Genomic DNA, 14,317 nt, shown 5'->3' with positions numbered 1-14,317 from the left:
CCAACAGGAAGTAGTGTATTTTTTCCAGTCTTACACAGAGCTCTCTGCTGCCACTTCTGTCCATTTCAGGAACTGTCAGGAAATCCCCATAGAAAACCTCTCCTGCTCTGGACAGTTCCTGACATGGACAGAGGTGGCAGCAAAGAGCACTGTGTCAGACTGGAGAGAATACACCACTTCCTGCAGGACATACAGCAGCTGATAAGTACTAAAAGACTGGAGCGTTTTATTTTTTTAAATAGAAGTAAATTACAAAACTATATTACTTACTGAAACCAGATGATTTGAAAGGGAAAAAAATGCTAAAGTTCCACTTTAAGGTTTATAAACCAATAATGTACTCCCACCTAAAAGAGATTAAAAACACTAAAAAATGAACCTCAATGAGTCTGTACGGTATAACAATTACCAGCATGGAGTGTACAAGTAAATGGAGCTAAATGTATATAACGTACATGCTTTATGTGTATATTTGGGCCACCTAGTGATTGTGATGTGAATTGCAGCCTATTGGCGTTTTCATTAGTGCAGTGTCCCACTATGGATCCTACTTCCTGGGCTGTGCTGGTTGTAGTCTGGTTGCAGTGTCCTTTCTGAATGGTAATAGTTTCATCAGAGACTGACGACAAAGTCAGTTCCAGCCATTTACCAGCAGAGAGCACAAATCAGGTCCTGGCAGCTATCCAAGCTGTGTACAAGTAGCCCAGCTGTAGCCATTACAACTAATGTTGAAGAACCCTTTTAGTGAAAGTGTTTGGTGTTAACTCCTGCGTCTGAGAAGGTGTGATATACTTAGCTGCCACCTAGTGCGAATAATTGTCCAATCAGAGGTGATCAATAACACAATAGCATCTTTGTTTCTCCTGTTACTTTCAAGGGCCTCCGGGGGACCACTGTCATCTCACATCAGACCTGCATCCTGCCATAGGAAACTGCAGCTCAATCAGTGATACTTAACAACTAGAAGATTCCATTAGTGAAGCTTTTCAGGACAGTTTTCCTTGCAAAGGCAAGAAGAGACATTTGTCTTCCCAATATTCCCCACATACACCTGTCTGCACTAGTAAAAGGAAGGGTCGTCTCTGCCATAAGGCTAAATAAGTTTATTGCTCAGGCGGCAGCTTTGTAGAGTCTCTAAAGGGTGGAATGTTCCATGGAGTGGCCATAAATGATACTGTCTGCTACACAACACTGACTTCATTGACCCCCATGACCTCCAGATAATAGTGTGGTGAGCCCCCGCAGTGCTATGGCGGAGGAACGGACGGTCACTTGCTAGATGGTGAGGTGTGATGCCACTTCTGTGGTGGTTGGCCAGATGTAGCCAGACCCTGCGATGTTGTGTTGTTGAGCACACAGGTATGATGGCACACCTGTTTTTATTTTTAAGGGCTGGTTACACCTTGTTCCCCTATGGTCAGTGACCTGCCGGGCTGCTACGGGGTCCCTTGGGTTGTTATCACTGTGGGCCGGAGCGGTGTAGTACTGCCACCCACAGAAAGTCTCTTCATCACAAATAAGCTCTTGTTTACTCTGAAAGTTCTGGTGTACAGCAGAGCATACAGCTGTGCCAGGATACGTTTCTCTTGATCAAACAATGATAATATACTCGGTAGTACACTTGGTAATACAGGATCCCGTTCTGTGATAGGAGTATAGTAAAGAGTACAGTCGTGCTGACTAGGTTGCGTGTTGAGAAATACAAAGGATCAGAGTAGCAGAGAGGAGGAAGTCGTTAGAGTCCAAACCTAAGTAATGCTGTGCTCTGTCGGGATGTTGGAGGATGAGGTATAAGAATACTTTAGAAGAAGAAGAGAATACGTGTGCCTGTGTATTGACCTTGGGATCTTCGCACCACCTTATGCCCACCAGTGTCAGGTGACTCATCCTATGAGGATAACACAAGCCCCAGATCCTGTTACCTGGGATAAGCAGAATGCTGAGGATTTCCTGCTGACAACTGCGTTGCAAGATAGAGTTCCTAGGCTCTTAGCAACTTTGCTCTATCCGGATCAGTTCCTAGCTTACTGCTGTCTTTAGCTACTGTCCTGCATGTGACTCTCCTAGTCTACGGCGTGGGTTGAGATGATCTCTGACTTTTCCTCTCCTGTAGGAGTTTAACACTGCATAGTGTTGTGTAGAGTAAGCTGAGAAGAAACTGTTATCTGTGTCTTGTCTTGCTTCCTACCCATACGAGGATCTAAAACTGACCCTTTTGGGTGAGGGGACCTGGCAGAGGGCCAGGGCCCAAAGGGACCAGTGTAGGGAGCTTTATAGCTTGCGTCCTTCCTCTACAATGTCCAACACAAAATACCCTCACACTTCCTCTACCCATGTGACTTCCTATCTCCAGCATATCTAAGTGGGTGAAAAGTGCGTAAGAAGAAGTAAAGTGAGAGATGATAGGACAGAAAAAGAAAAGACTCCTATAGGTTCACAGATCCATGTGACATACAAATAAACATTGACCCTTTCCATACTTCAGCAGTGCAGCATCTGTGTAAATACATCTGTAATGGCGACATCTAGTGGCAAAACTCTATCACTACTTCATCACCACTTACTCACAGTAAGTACAGGCTTTTATGAAGGGTGTAACCAATAGCAACACCCATGGTAGGACACCACAATAGCTGGACACTAGCTGAGAATGCAAGTAAGTCAAGACTGCAAGCACTATGCAGGTATTGTTATATATGTCACACATCACTACAGTACCCCTTTATATGGAGCACAAGATATAATGGTCGTATGACCAGGAATAGGATCACCAGGAGTGGTCAATACACATTGGGGGAAATTTATCAAAGGGTGTAAAATTTAGACTGGTGCAAACTGCCCACAGCAGCCAATCACAGCTCAGCTTCCACAGCAGCCAATCACAGCTCAGCTTCCACAGCAGCCAATCACAGCTCAGCTTCCAGCTCTGGTGAAAGGAAAGCTTTGATAAATCTCCCCCATTGACTTATGTATATGTTAGGGGCTTCACACACATTGGTTTTCTGCACGTCTTACTTATGATTTTTAATGGGCTTGGGGGGGGGGGGTTAATGAGGCAGTGTGGGTATTGGGGGGTCAGGGGGCATTTCAGGTTTCGCCTTAGGCAGCAGAAATCCTAGAATTGGCCCCGGTAAGTGACTATCTCCTTACATGCACCATCAACAAAAGCCTTAAAGTGTACTTATAAGTGTCATTATAAAAAACTTTTGACATATCAAATGGTTTCATTGGTCCCAGTCTGAGTGTTCATACCTGTACCGATGACCGAACGCAGCACGTGAATGGAAAGAATCAGGCTCCATACGACTTACATTAGGAGCCCGACCCATCTGTGACACTGAGCGGGGAGGGGACTGGGGATTTTTTCCCAGCTTCTTTTCATGATCAGTAGAGGCCAGAACAGTAAGACACGGACCGGTCAAAACTTCTGACATGTCTCCGTGCACCGGGGGACACCAATGCACCCCCTCTTTATGTAGTGATAGAAAGTGATCCAGTTCCAGACTTGACCTCAAGTCCCCCAAGTCCCAGCTGTGTCAGCACTTGCACATTACTGATTGTTCACCACACTACTGTTTCACCATTATGTAGTAAATATATATAATGAGGAACTGGAATCCTTCTGTACAATAGAGTAGGCACCTCACCTGCTGGGTCACATGACCTTTCCCTCCAGGACATTGGTCGTCAGCCTTTGGATACAAACAAGAATTTTCCTATTCTAAGTGATGAGAAACTGAACGTTTCCATCTTTCCGTATATAGAGTCAATGACAACAGCCCTCTGTGATGTTTTTGGGATGAAGACACTGCTGAATTTCATTTTCTTGTTTTTTATGTTAATTATTGATCTTCAGAGAGAAGAAATTAGAAGAAAAGACTCAGACGGTTCCCCCGAGTCCTCTCACATCTGCTGTGATCGCAGCTTCTACAACAGGGAGAAGATGAAGGAATCGTCTCACAGAAAGAACATGAAAGATCACAAAGGTCACAGGGTTCAGTACCTGCAACTTAACTCTGAAAAGGGAACGTTTATCATGGATTCCACCAGTGATAACTTTATTTTATTTAAATTTCATGTTTTTATGCCTTTTCCTCAGCTCCTGGGCTCGGTGACCTTGTTCTATTTTTCAGCTCCTGAGCACTCTCCTGAGCTCCATGTTCCTCATTCATAGTTCTAGCTCCTTGCTGCACACCTGGGGTCAGGGCCGGCGTCAGCACGTGGCGTACTCGGGCAAGTGCCGGGGCCCACAGCCGCTCAAGGGGCCCCCCGGCACTTGCCCGAGCAATGAGCCACTGGATATCGCCAGCAATGGGGCCCGCCGCATCCCCCGTACTCACTGTCGTACCGACAGTGAGTACGGGGGATGCGGCGGGCCGCATTGCTGGCGACATCCAGGGGGTGTGGCGTTGCTGGGCGGATGCGACGTCCTCAATGACGTCCTGGGCTGGGCCTTCCTCCACAGCGCTTCAGGACATGATCCCCTCAGCAGGCGCAGAGCGATGACGTCATCGCGCCTGCTAGCGGATCCGTCCCTGCGGCGCACAGAAGGGAGAAGCCAGGAAGAAGAGGACCGTCCCTTGGATTAGGTGAGTATGATTTTTTGTTTTGTGTTAAGGCCGAGCAGGGGGCATCTACTATGGGACAGGGTAGGGGTCATCTACTATGGGGCAGAGGAGGGGGCATCTACTATGGGACAGGGTAGGGGTCATCTACTATGGGACAGGGTAGGGGTCATCTACTATGGGGCAGAGGAGGGGTCATCTACTATGGGACAGGGTAGGGGTCATCTACTATGGGACAGGGTAGGGGTCATCTACTATGGGACAGGGTAGGGGTCATCTACTATGGGGCGGGGGCCATCTACTATGGGACAGGGTAGGGGTCATCTACTATGGGGCAGAGGAGGGGGCATCTACTATGGGACAGGGGCCATCTACTATTGGACAGGGTAGGGGTCATCTACTATGGGACAGGGTAGGAGTCATCTACTATGGGACAGGGCAGGGGGAATCTACTATGGGACAGGGCAGGGGACATCTACTATGGGACAGGGCAGGGGTCATTTACTATGGGGCAGAGCAGGGATCATTTACTATGGGGCAGAGCAGGGGGCATTACTATGGGGACAGAGGACATTATTACTATATGGGGGGTACAGCATGGGACCCACAAACCTCCTTACTTTACTGCACATGACACCAAGCAGCGGAGTTACTAATGTATAGGAGCCTATGGGTGGGGAAAAGGGAAGGAAGTTGCTGGAAATGTGCGGAGCCTAAGATGTTTGTCTCACAGGTTCTGGAGAGAAGAATTGTAGCTGGAAGAAATCATCATGGTGGTCTGGGCCGGATGGCGAGGAAACGGAGAGCGATCGCATCAGATCAAAGAAGACGTCACCTGTGAGTTACCGAATTTTTTTTGTTATTTTGTCAAACTTTATTTGGTAGGTGTGCCCCGAGGTGAAAAAGGTAATCAGCAGTGTAGTATATACTTTTTATCCTTCTGTATGAGTGTGTATATATCTCTCCATTCTGTGTAGGTATACAGCATTGTATTATATACTTATTATCCTCCTACTGTATGAGTGTGTGTATATATGTGCTCAAGAGATAGATATATACACACTTAAACAGGAGGGGGGATAATAAGTATATAACACAGCTGATCCCCTACACAGAATCAAGAGCTAGAGACCCTCTAACAATGATGCCATATAATTTGCTATTCAAAGGGGCCCGCCGAGGCTCTCTCGACCAAGGGCCCACAAAAACCTGGAGCCGGCCCTGCCTGGGGTCCATGTTCCTCATTCATAGTTCTAGCTCCTTGCTGCACACCTGGGCTCCATGTTCCTCATTCATAATTCGAGCTCCTGGTTGCACATTTGGGCTCCATGTTCCTCATTCATAGTTCAAGCTCCTGGCTGCACACCTGGGCTCCATGTTCCTCGTTCATAGTTCTAGCTCCTTGCTGCACACCTGGGCTCCATGTTCCTCATTCATAGTTCTAGCTCCTTGCTGCACACCTGGGCTCCATGTTCCTCATTCATAGTTCTAGCTCCTGGCTGCACACCTGGGCTCCATGTTCCTCATTCATAGTTCAAGCTCCTGGCTGCACACCTGGGCTCCATGTTCCTCGTTCATAGTTCTAGCTCCTGGCTGCACACCTGGGGTCCATGTTCCTCATTCATAGTTATAGCTCCTGGCTGCACACCTGGGCTCCATGTTCCTCATTCACAGTTCGATCTCCTGGCTGCACACCTGGGCTCCATGTTCCTCGTTCATAGTTCTAGCTCCTGGCTGCACACCTGGGCTCCATGTTCCTCATTCATAGTTCTAACTCCTGGCTGCACACCTGGGGTCCATGTTTCTCATTCATAGTTCTAGCTCCTTGCTGCACACCTGGGCTCCATGTTCCTCTTTCATAGTTCTAGCTCCTGGCTGCACACCTGGGGTCCATGTTCCTCATTCATAGTTCTAGTTCCTGGCTGCACACCTGGGGTCCATGTTCCTCATTCATAGTTCTAGCTCCTGGCTGCACACCTGGGCTCCATGTTCCTTGTTCATAGTTCTAGCTCCTGGCTGCACACCTGGGGTCCATGTTCCTCATTCATAGTTATAGCTCCTGGCTGCACACCTGGGCTCCATGTTCCTCATTCATAGTTCTAGCTCCTGGCTGCACACCTGGGCTCCATGTTCCTCATTCACAGTTCGAGCTCCTGGCTGCACACCTGGGCTCCATGTTCCTCATTCACAGTTCGAGCTCCTGGCTGCACACCTGGGCTCCATGTTCCTCATTCATAGTTCTAGCTCCTGGCTGCACACCTGGGGTCCATTATCCTCATTCATAGTTCTAGCTCCTGGCTGCTCACCTGGGGTCCTAGTTCCTCATTCATAGATCTAGCTTCTGGTTTCACAGCTGGGGTTCATATTTCTCATTTGTAGTTCTAGCTCCTGGTTGCACTCCTGGGCTCAGTGTTCCTCATTCATAGTCCTAGCTCCATCATAAAGGGGTTCGATTTAAAAAAAACAGTGGTCCCCAAACAGGTTTTGGCCACATATATCCACCATGTAAAGAAATGGATGCTTCTTTTAATTCCTGGTACTTCTGCCCGAAATAAAGCAATGTTATCCATAACATTCATCTTCATCGGCCCAAGCGTCTCCTCAGAATTGAGTTAATCCTTTAACACATTATACCCATTTAAGGCCATTACTCAGGCCGATCAATAGCTACAAGCAATCACTAATTACAAAAATAACAAAGCAATTAATTCTACGATAGATCAGAGCTTCATTTCTGCAGGATTATGTAGCGGGAGCCAAACCATCGACCGGCCATATAATAAACGGCTTTCTTATCTTCTGTAATTAGTATGTTGCTCTTCTTAAATGATTTTAGTATTAGTTCTGGAATAAAATCGAGGCTGTTACTTATAAAACCATCATTATGGTCGGCCCGGCTATTGGCACCTCCCGGGATTAACCACATGGACGCAAAGTCTTCTCCTGACGTCCCGGGAATTAACTTCTGGAGTGTTTCAGATCTATATCAATTCAGCCCTTATCTGGCCTTTAATTAAAGTGGATCTCCACTTGTAACGACAATTCACAGTTACGGCACCATAAATAATTCCCGGATTCGTCAGATACTGTGATTTACTCCTTTGTTCTGTGTTATATCTTGTCGTCTACTTCATTGAGACCCAAAGTAAACTTTACTGGGCTGAAATGTGTTGTAGTAGCTAGTGTTGAGCGGAGAGGCCAAACTATTCAGGTTCAGCAACATTCTCTGAACCCCAATGTTCGGCTGCAGAAGCCATAGGCTCTATCCATGTTTTCCAGGACTTAGGGCTGCATCTAACTAAAGATGATCGAACAGCGGAAAATCGAACATTCCGCATTTGATTCCCGATGCCTTCCCGGTCCGTGAGGAAGGAGGAGAAAGCCCGGGTACCTAGGTACCTAGGTAATAGGCTGTATCCCAGAATTCCAGGCGATACCTAGGCTGTCTCCTCCTTCCCCATGGACCGGGAAGGCATTGGGAATCAAATGTGGAAGGTTCAACAAGGTTCGAGTTCTATAGAACCTAAGATTTTCTGCTGCTCGATCATCTCTACATCCAACTTCTGCAGCTGCAAGGAGTCACCATATTAAGTGGCCCCAGTCAATATTTAACACAATTATGAGTCTGATGATCTGACTGAGACTCTGTGGACCTTTATGCATATTAAAGTTTCCCAGGGGGCAATGCACCTAGGATCACACTGTATTAAACGCTTTAACCAGCAGCCGAGAGTGTCTTCTTTGGCTGGTCTCCCTTAGATCAGTGATCTGTTTGCCATATTGGTCTACTAGGCATTGCTCCCATCTAGCCAGAATCCTGCTCCACATTGATGAGGGGCAACACCCCAAAACAGCTGTCTGTGGATGTATACCTGGCCTTGGTTTTTCCTTGTCATTACATTGACTTATAGGACCACTTAATATGATTTTATTGGTGGTTTCCCTTCTGGAGACACCCCTCGGCCGGGCCCTTCCCGGAGGGATGTCTGGCTGGTCCCGTGTTTTAAGACTCTTAAATTGGACTCCACAGACTCTTTTTTGCGTGTTCATATTTCCCAGGAAGCAATGCGCCTAGGACAACACTATGTTATTATTTCCCTGGTCATATGCCTGGTTTTGGTGGTCTCCGTACAGGACCCATCCCTTTCCTAGGTCCTGTGTTTTGAGACTTGTAACTGAGGCTCTGAGGACCTTTTTGCAAATAGCTGGAGAGATCTTCCCATTCTTTCTACTTCACTCTATTAGTCTTTTTGGAAAAATGACTATACAACTGCCTCACAGCTGATCCATTGCTCTGGATCAGCTAGTCTTGGTTGCTAGCCCTGGAGTGTAGATCTTGATAGGTTAGTCTTGTATTTAAACACCTGGCTTGTGCAGTTTTATGCAGAATATAGTGTATGCTCTTCGCAATTGTTTCTCTGTTCCCTATGCTCCTAGTACTATGTTTTATTCTAGAATTGCTTTGGTGTAATGCGAAGGGGGGGGGGGGGGGCAGTACAACTCTTGCCTGAACCCACCCCATTGTCCAAACCTACAATCTTTTCTAACTTGCAGTCCTAATTGGTTGACGGTCCCTACACAGGGTTTATGCTATGAGGAATAGTCACTAAAACTGGGGCAGAGCCAGATGGACACGCCAGGCACAAAACCAAAGAATAGTGAGAGAACAAGCCAGAGGTCCAAGCCAATGGGTTGATGTTTAGATATATTAGATATCTCAGCTGCTTTTACCACCACAAAAGGTTCTTTGTCAGCATTATGTGATGTCTTTCTTTCACACTACAGATAATGTAGGTCAAGTGTCCCCTGACTCGTTTTGGAAAAATCTTCTTTCTTTAATATACCTAGAATTATAGAGATAGAGATTAAAGATGAGTGCAACTCGAGCATCTTTGAATCCGTCCAAACCTGAAGAAGACCCCTGGAGGACGGTAGACAAATGGCTCAGAAGATCCATCCACCATCTACACACAGCATAAACGCATCCACTTAATATTACCATATAATCTGTGCTGTTATCATTGCCATTGTATATGCAGGACATGTCATCAATAGGGTCATATAGGCTATCAATGAACCATCCAATAAGACATAGATGGGATGGCTTCAAAGTAATCTCCAATAGAGGATGATATCTAGGGGACCTTCTTCTAGTCCCAGCCCATGTTGGTCTATAGATATTTCATTGTTACAGACCAGTCCATCTCTTCTCTTCAAAATTTTACCCTAATTTTATATTTTCACAAAAAATGAATTTTTTTTAGTTCTTTTCACCTCGAGAGGCTCAGAAATCATTGGCGGCGCCATCTTCTTTGATGAATTTATTCGCCACATTTCTTCTTTTACGCAACACCGGATAGAAAGATTTTTGTCATTTCCAGCTGAACTTTACCATGGACATGGAGGCGACATGATGAACAAGGCTTTATCCGACTGAACAATAAAAACGGTGAAAAAAACAACAAGATAAATATAATAAAAACAAGTCGTCTTCTGTAATTTTTTTTTACGATTATTTATGTTATTATTAAATTTTTTTCTCTTCTAACATTTTGCTAAAAGAGCAAAAGTGTAAATCACCACAGCAACTGATGTATTCAGAGAGTCAGCCGTATCCGGTATACAGACCTTGTGCTGACGCCAGGACTCGGAGGTTTACCAGCATCTGGATCTGGAGTCTCTGTAGTTCTGGTGATTATGTGAACATATATGAATGCTGACATAGACATATGTGAAGTCTGCACATCTCACACTTTTATTCCTTAGAGGGGCTGTACATCTCTGGATCGCCTGGGGTTAGATTTTTAGTATGTATGGTATGCTTTTATGTGAAATTGCATGATGACGCAAATAAGTGTAACATCCTGCCATTCTCACAATTACTAGAAAATATAGTATGAAAGTAGAGTGTGATTTATGTTTATTTTATGAGTCAAGTATAATAAAGTATGAAAGCTGTCAGAAACTTAAAGGGGAACTCAGTCTTAAAGGGAATCTGTCAGCTGTAATTCAGATTCCAAACTGCGGACACTGTTAGATGCTTTTAGGACAAGGATACACATGGTACCTTTCATATATCTGTCTCTGCTTCCAGAATGTAGAAAAATGCTTCTATTCCCTGGTACAAGAGGTGTTGCCAAGATCCTAAAAAAGTGCTGAGGACTGTAATGTCTCCTTTCTCCCCTTCCCATCTCTGTTTATTTGACTTCCAGATCTAGCACCTACACACATTTTGTATACACAGGGCATGTATGAGATTGGAAGCAGGGCTCAGTGCTGAATGCTGTCAGTTAAACAGTGATAGGGATGGGAGGGGGAGTGAGGAGGCATTACAGCTCTCCGCATTTCACTGTGGATCGCCTCTATGACACGTTGCACCAGAGAATAAAATTATTTTTTTTTAAATTTCTATTCTTGAGCCACAGAAAATATATGAAAGGAAACATGTCTCCTAAGTCTGCAGTTTGGACCCTGAATTACAGCTGACAGATTCCCTTTAAGCGTTTACGGTATAACCACATAATGTATACCTCACCTACTGAGATTACGGGGGGTTTGGGGACTCACATATGCCAATTCCTGATGACAACAGTCACCACTGCACTGTGACAGCTGGGAATCTCTATATGAATAGCCATTAACTCCTATTCTTCTTATAGGTGAGCACCTCAGGGGCGGGACCTAAATCTTTGTAGCCTTTATGTCACGTTTAATCGGTAAGGATTTTTGTAAAAGAAAATTGAATTAAAAACAGTAGTGACAAAAAGTTACTTATCTCTTCATCCCCAGCGTGCACAAGCTCTAATTGGGCCCCTAGACTTTCTTTACAAAGCGCTATCATGTGACCAAGGCATCACTGCTCAATGATGGGAGCCGCTGAGGTCCCTGATAGGCTGTGGTGGTCACATTGCTTGATCACTTCTGCTGCGGGGCTGCCCCTCATGGTTCCCCATTTCCTGGCAGGAGACGTCCACTCAGCCAATCTCTAGGCAGATCATAGGTTTGGTCAGTAGTTGACTTAGTATTACACAGAGCAATAACCTGCCAATTATATTGCCCTGTGTAATAAATACAATGATTAGTTGAAGAAACGATCATTGATGACCATTGTTGTTTACACTAGCTTAAAAATTATCTGCCACCAGCCACCCATGGCTCCATGTAATAGTGATGCACGGCCCACGGCTAAGGAATGTAACAGGAAAATAATAAACTTTATACTTACCTATCCAGACTCCCTGGTGTCCTTCTAGCTTCTGTTTGTTCCCCGTAGCCACCGCTGGCACTTTTGAGCTGCTCTCTGAAGTGACAGGCCGCTCAGTCAATCACTGGCTGCAATGTCTGGCACTGCGATTAGCTGACCAACTCAGAAGTTGCTGCGAGGTTCAGGCAAAAGCGGCTGCGAGGAACAGGCAGAAGCTAGTAAGACACTGGGGAGCCTGGATAGGTAAGTATAAAGTTTATTATTTTACACATTTAGGCTATGTTTACACAACGTAAAACTACGGCCTTAGTTCTCATTGTGGAACAATGCCTTATTTGCAATGGGATCCTGGCCGGAGCGTACACACATCGTATACGCTCCGGCCGGGATCCCATATGCCGCCGGAAAAAACTGACATGTCAGTTTTCTGCAGCCGGAATTCAGTGAATTCCGGCCGCAGAAAGACCTGTCAGTTCACACAGTGAAACAAGCGGCTCTGGCCGAGATGATCCGGCCAGAGACCGGCTGTTCCGGGACCCGGCCGGGGTCACGGAACGGCCGGTCTCATACGTTGTGTGAACATAGCCTTAAAGGAGTTGTTCACCCAAAAATTTGTCTCTCAAATCAGCTGGTGCCAGAAAGTGCCAGAGATTTGAATTTACTTCTATTAAAAAAAAAAATCTCATCTTCCAGTACTTATCAGCTGTTGTTTGTCCTGCAGAACGTGTTGTATTCTCTCCAGTCTGAAACAGTGCTCTCTGCTGCCACCTCTGTCCATGTCAGGAACTGTCCAGAGCAGGAGAGGTTTTCTATGGGGATTTGCTGCTGCGCTGGACAGTTCCAAATATTTATATTCTTGTCATACACGTTTATCAAAAAAAGCTAAATTTCAGCCCATAATATGTGAAAAAATCCACTGTAAACCTGAGAGAACATCAGCCCTTGTCCCTGAATGTGAAATCCTAACAAACCCTCTAAATATTTTCATATATTGTCGTAATGAGCCGCATGGAAGGAGCCGGAACCGCGTCCAACCTGATAAACGTGCGATTAGTCTGACTATATCCAGATAAAGTCTGTCCTCCACCATAACGAGCTCCGTAATGAACCGCCACCGACTATTTGGCGAATATTAAAGATATGGTTGACAGACGGGCGAACGTTGAAGAGCTTCGCTCTCTTCTCATAAACTATAACATGCGTCATCTATTAGGCTGGAATGGATGTCCTGAGCAACCTTCATGTCCTCTGTACCTTCCAGGCGATACCCCATTACACATCCAGAGCACAGCTGACGGACGCTGTCTATCTAGCCGCTTAGTATTAACATAAGACTGCCAAAACATTTTGGCAGCTGACAAACTTGTAATTTGGAAATGTGCGTCCTCCCCGGGCTCATTGTGACACAGACGAGCGGGCTGATTACCTACCCCGGTGTCAGGGAAGCTGAGACACAGAACACTCCTAAAATCCGCTGCTGGAGATGTAGCAGTGCTCAGATGGTCAGTGCAGAAGAGAGGGGTTGGACCAGGGGCGAAGCTAATGTCTCTTGGGCCCTGGTGCAAGAGGTCAACTTGCCCCCCCCTTCCTCAACCAAGCGATGCTATATATATATATATATATATATATATATATATATATCATATCTCAAGACTGATATTACCAGTAATACCAGTATATGGGAAATATCACCATACATATTGCCGCCATACTGTTACTAAACAAATCCTGTATACTGAGACCAATATTGCCAATAATACCAGTATATAGGAAGGAAATATTACCGCCACACCACAGCCACCATATTGTTACTGACCAGATCCTAAATACTAAATCCAATAAAACACAGTACCAGATAACAAGTAACAAATAACACCACCACAAACTGACTAATACCACCACTGCTACTGACTAATACCACCACATACTGACTAACACCACCACATACTGACTAATGTCACCACATAGTGACTAACAACACCGCTGCTACTGACTAACACCACCTCTGCTACTGACCAACACCACCACTACTGAATAACACCACCACAGACTGACTAACACCATCGCTGCTACTGACTTATACCACCTCTGCTACTGACTAACACCAACACATACTGACTAACACCACCGCTGCTACTGAATAACATCCACTGTACACAGATCACTATCACCTCATCCAGTCATATAGAGGTAGTCTAAGCTCTACACAGGTCCTGTACATCATATACATTACAGTGCAGATATATCAGGTGACTCACAGGGGACGTCTTCTCTGATCGGAGTTCTTCCCTTTTCATCTTCTCCATCTGCCCTGGGCCGTAATGAGAACTTCTCCGAGCCATGAATCCACAGAATCTGCCAGACGGACATATTAGTCTCCTCACTCCGGCACCATCCTCATCTCTCTACACACTGCATATCTGTATTGGCCCCTTTACACCCTCATTTAGTGGGTAGGCTGACTCTATGTGACCCCCTTATAGTATATGCCCCCCTCTGTGGTCCACTATAGTACATGCCCTATTGCATACACTCCTCATGTAGTCCC

This window comes from Dendropsophus ebraccatus, chromosome 11 (assembly GCF_027789765.1).
Source record: "Dendropsophus ebraccatus isolate aDenEbr1 chromosome 11, aDenEbr1.pat, whole genome shotgun sequence".
Taxonomy (NCBI): Eukaryota; Metazoa; Chordata; class Amphibia; order Anura; family Hylidae; genus Dendropsophus; species Dendropsophus ebraccatus.
This window is presented reverse-complemented; position numbering follows the sequence as displayed.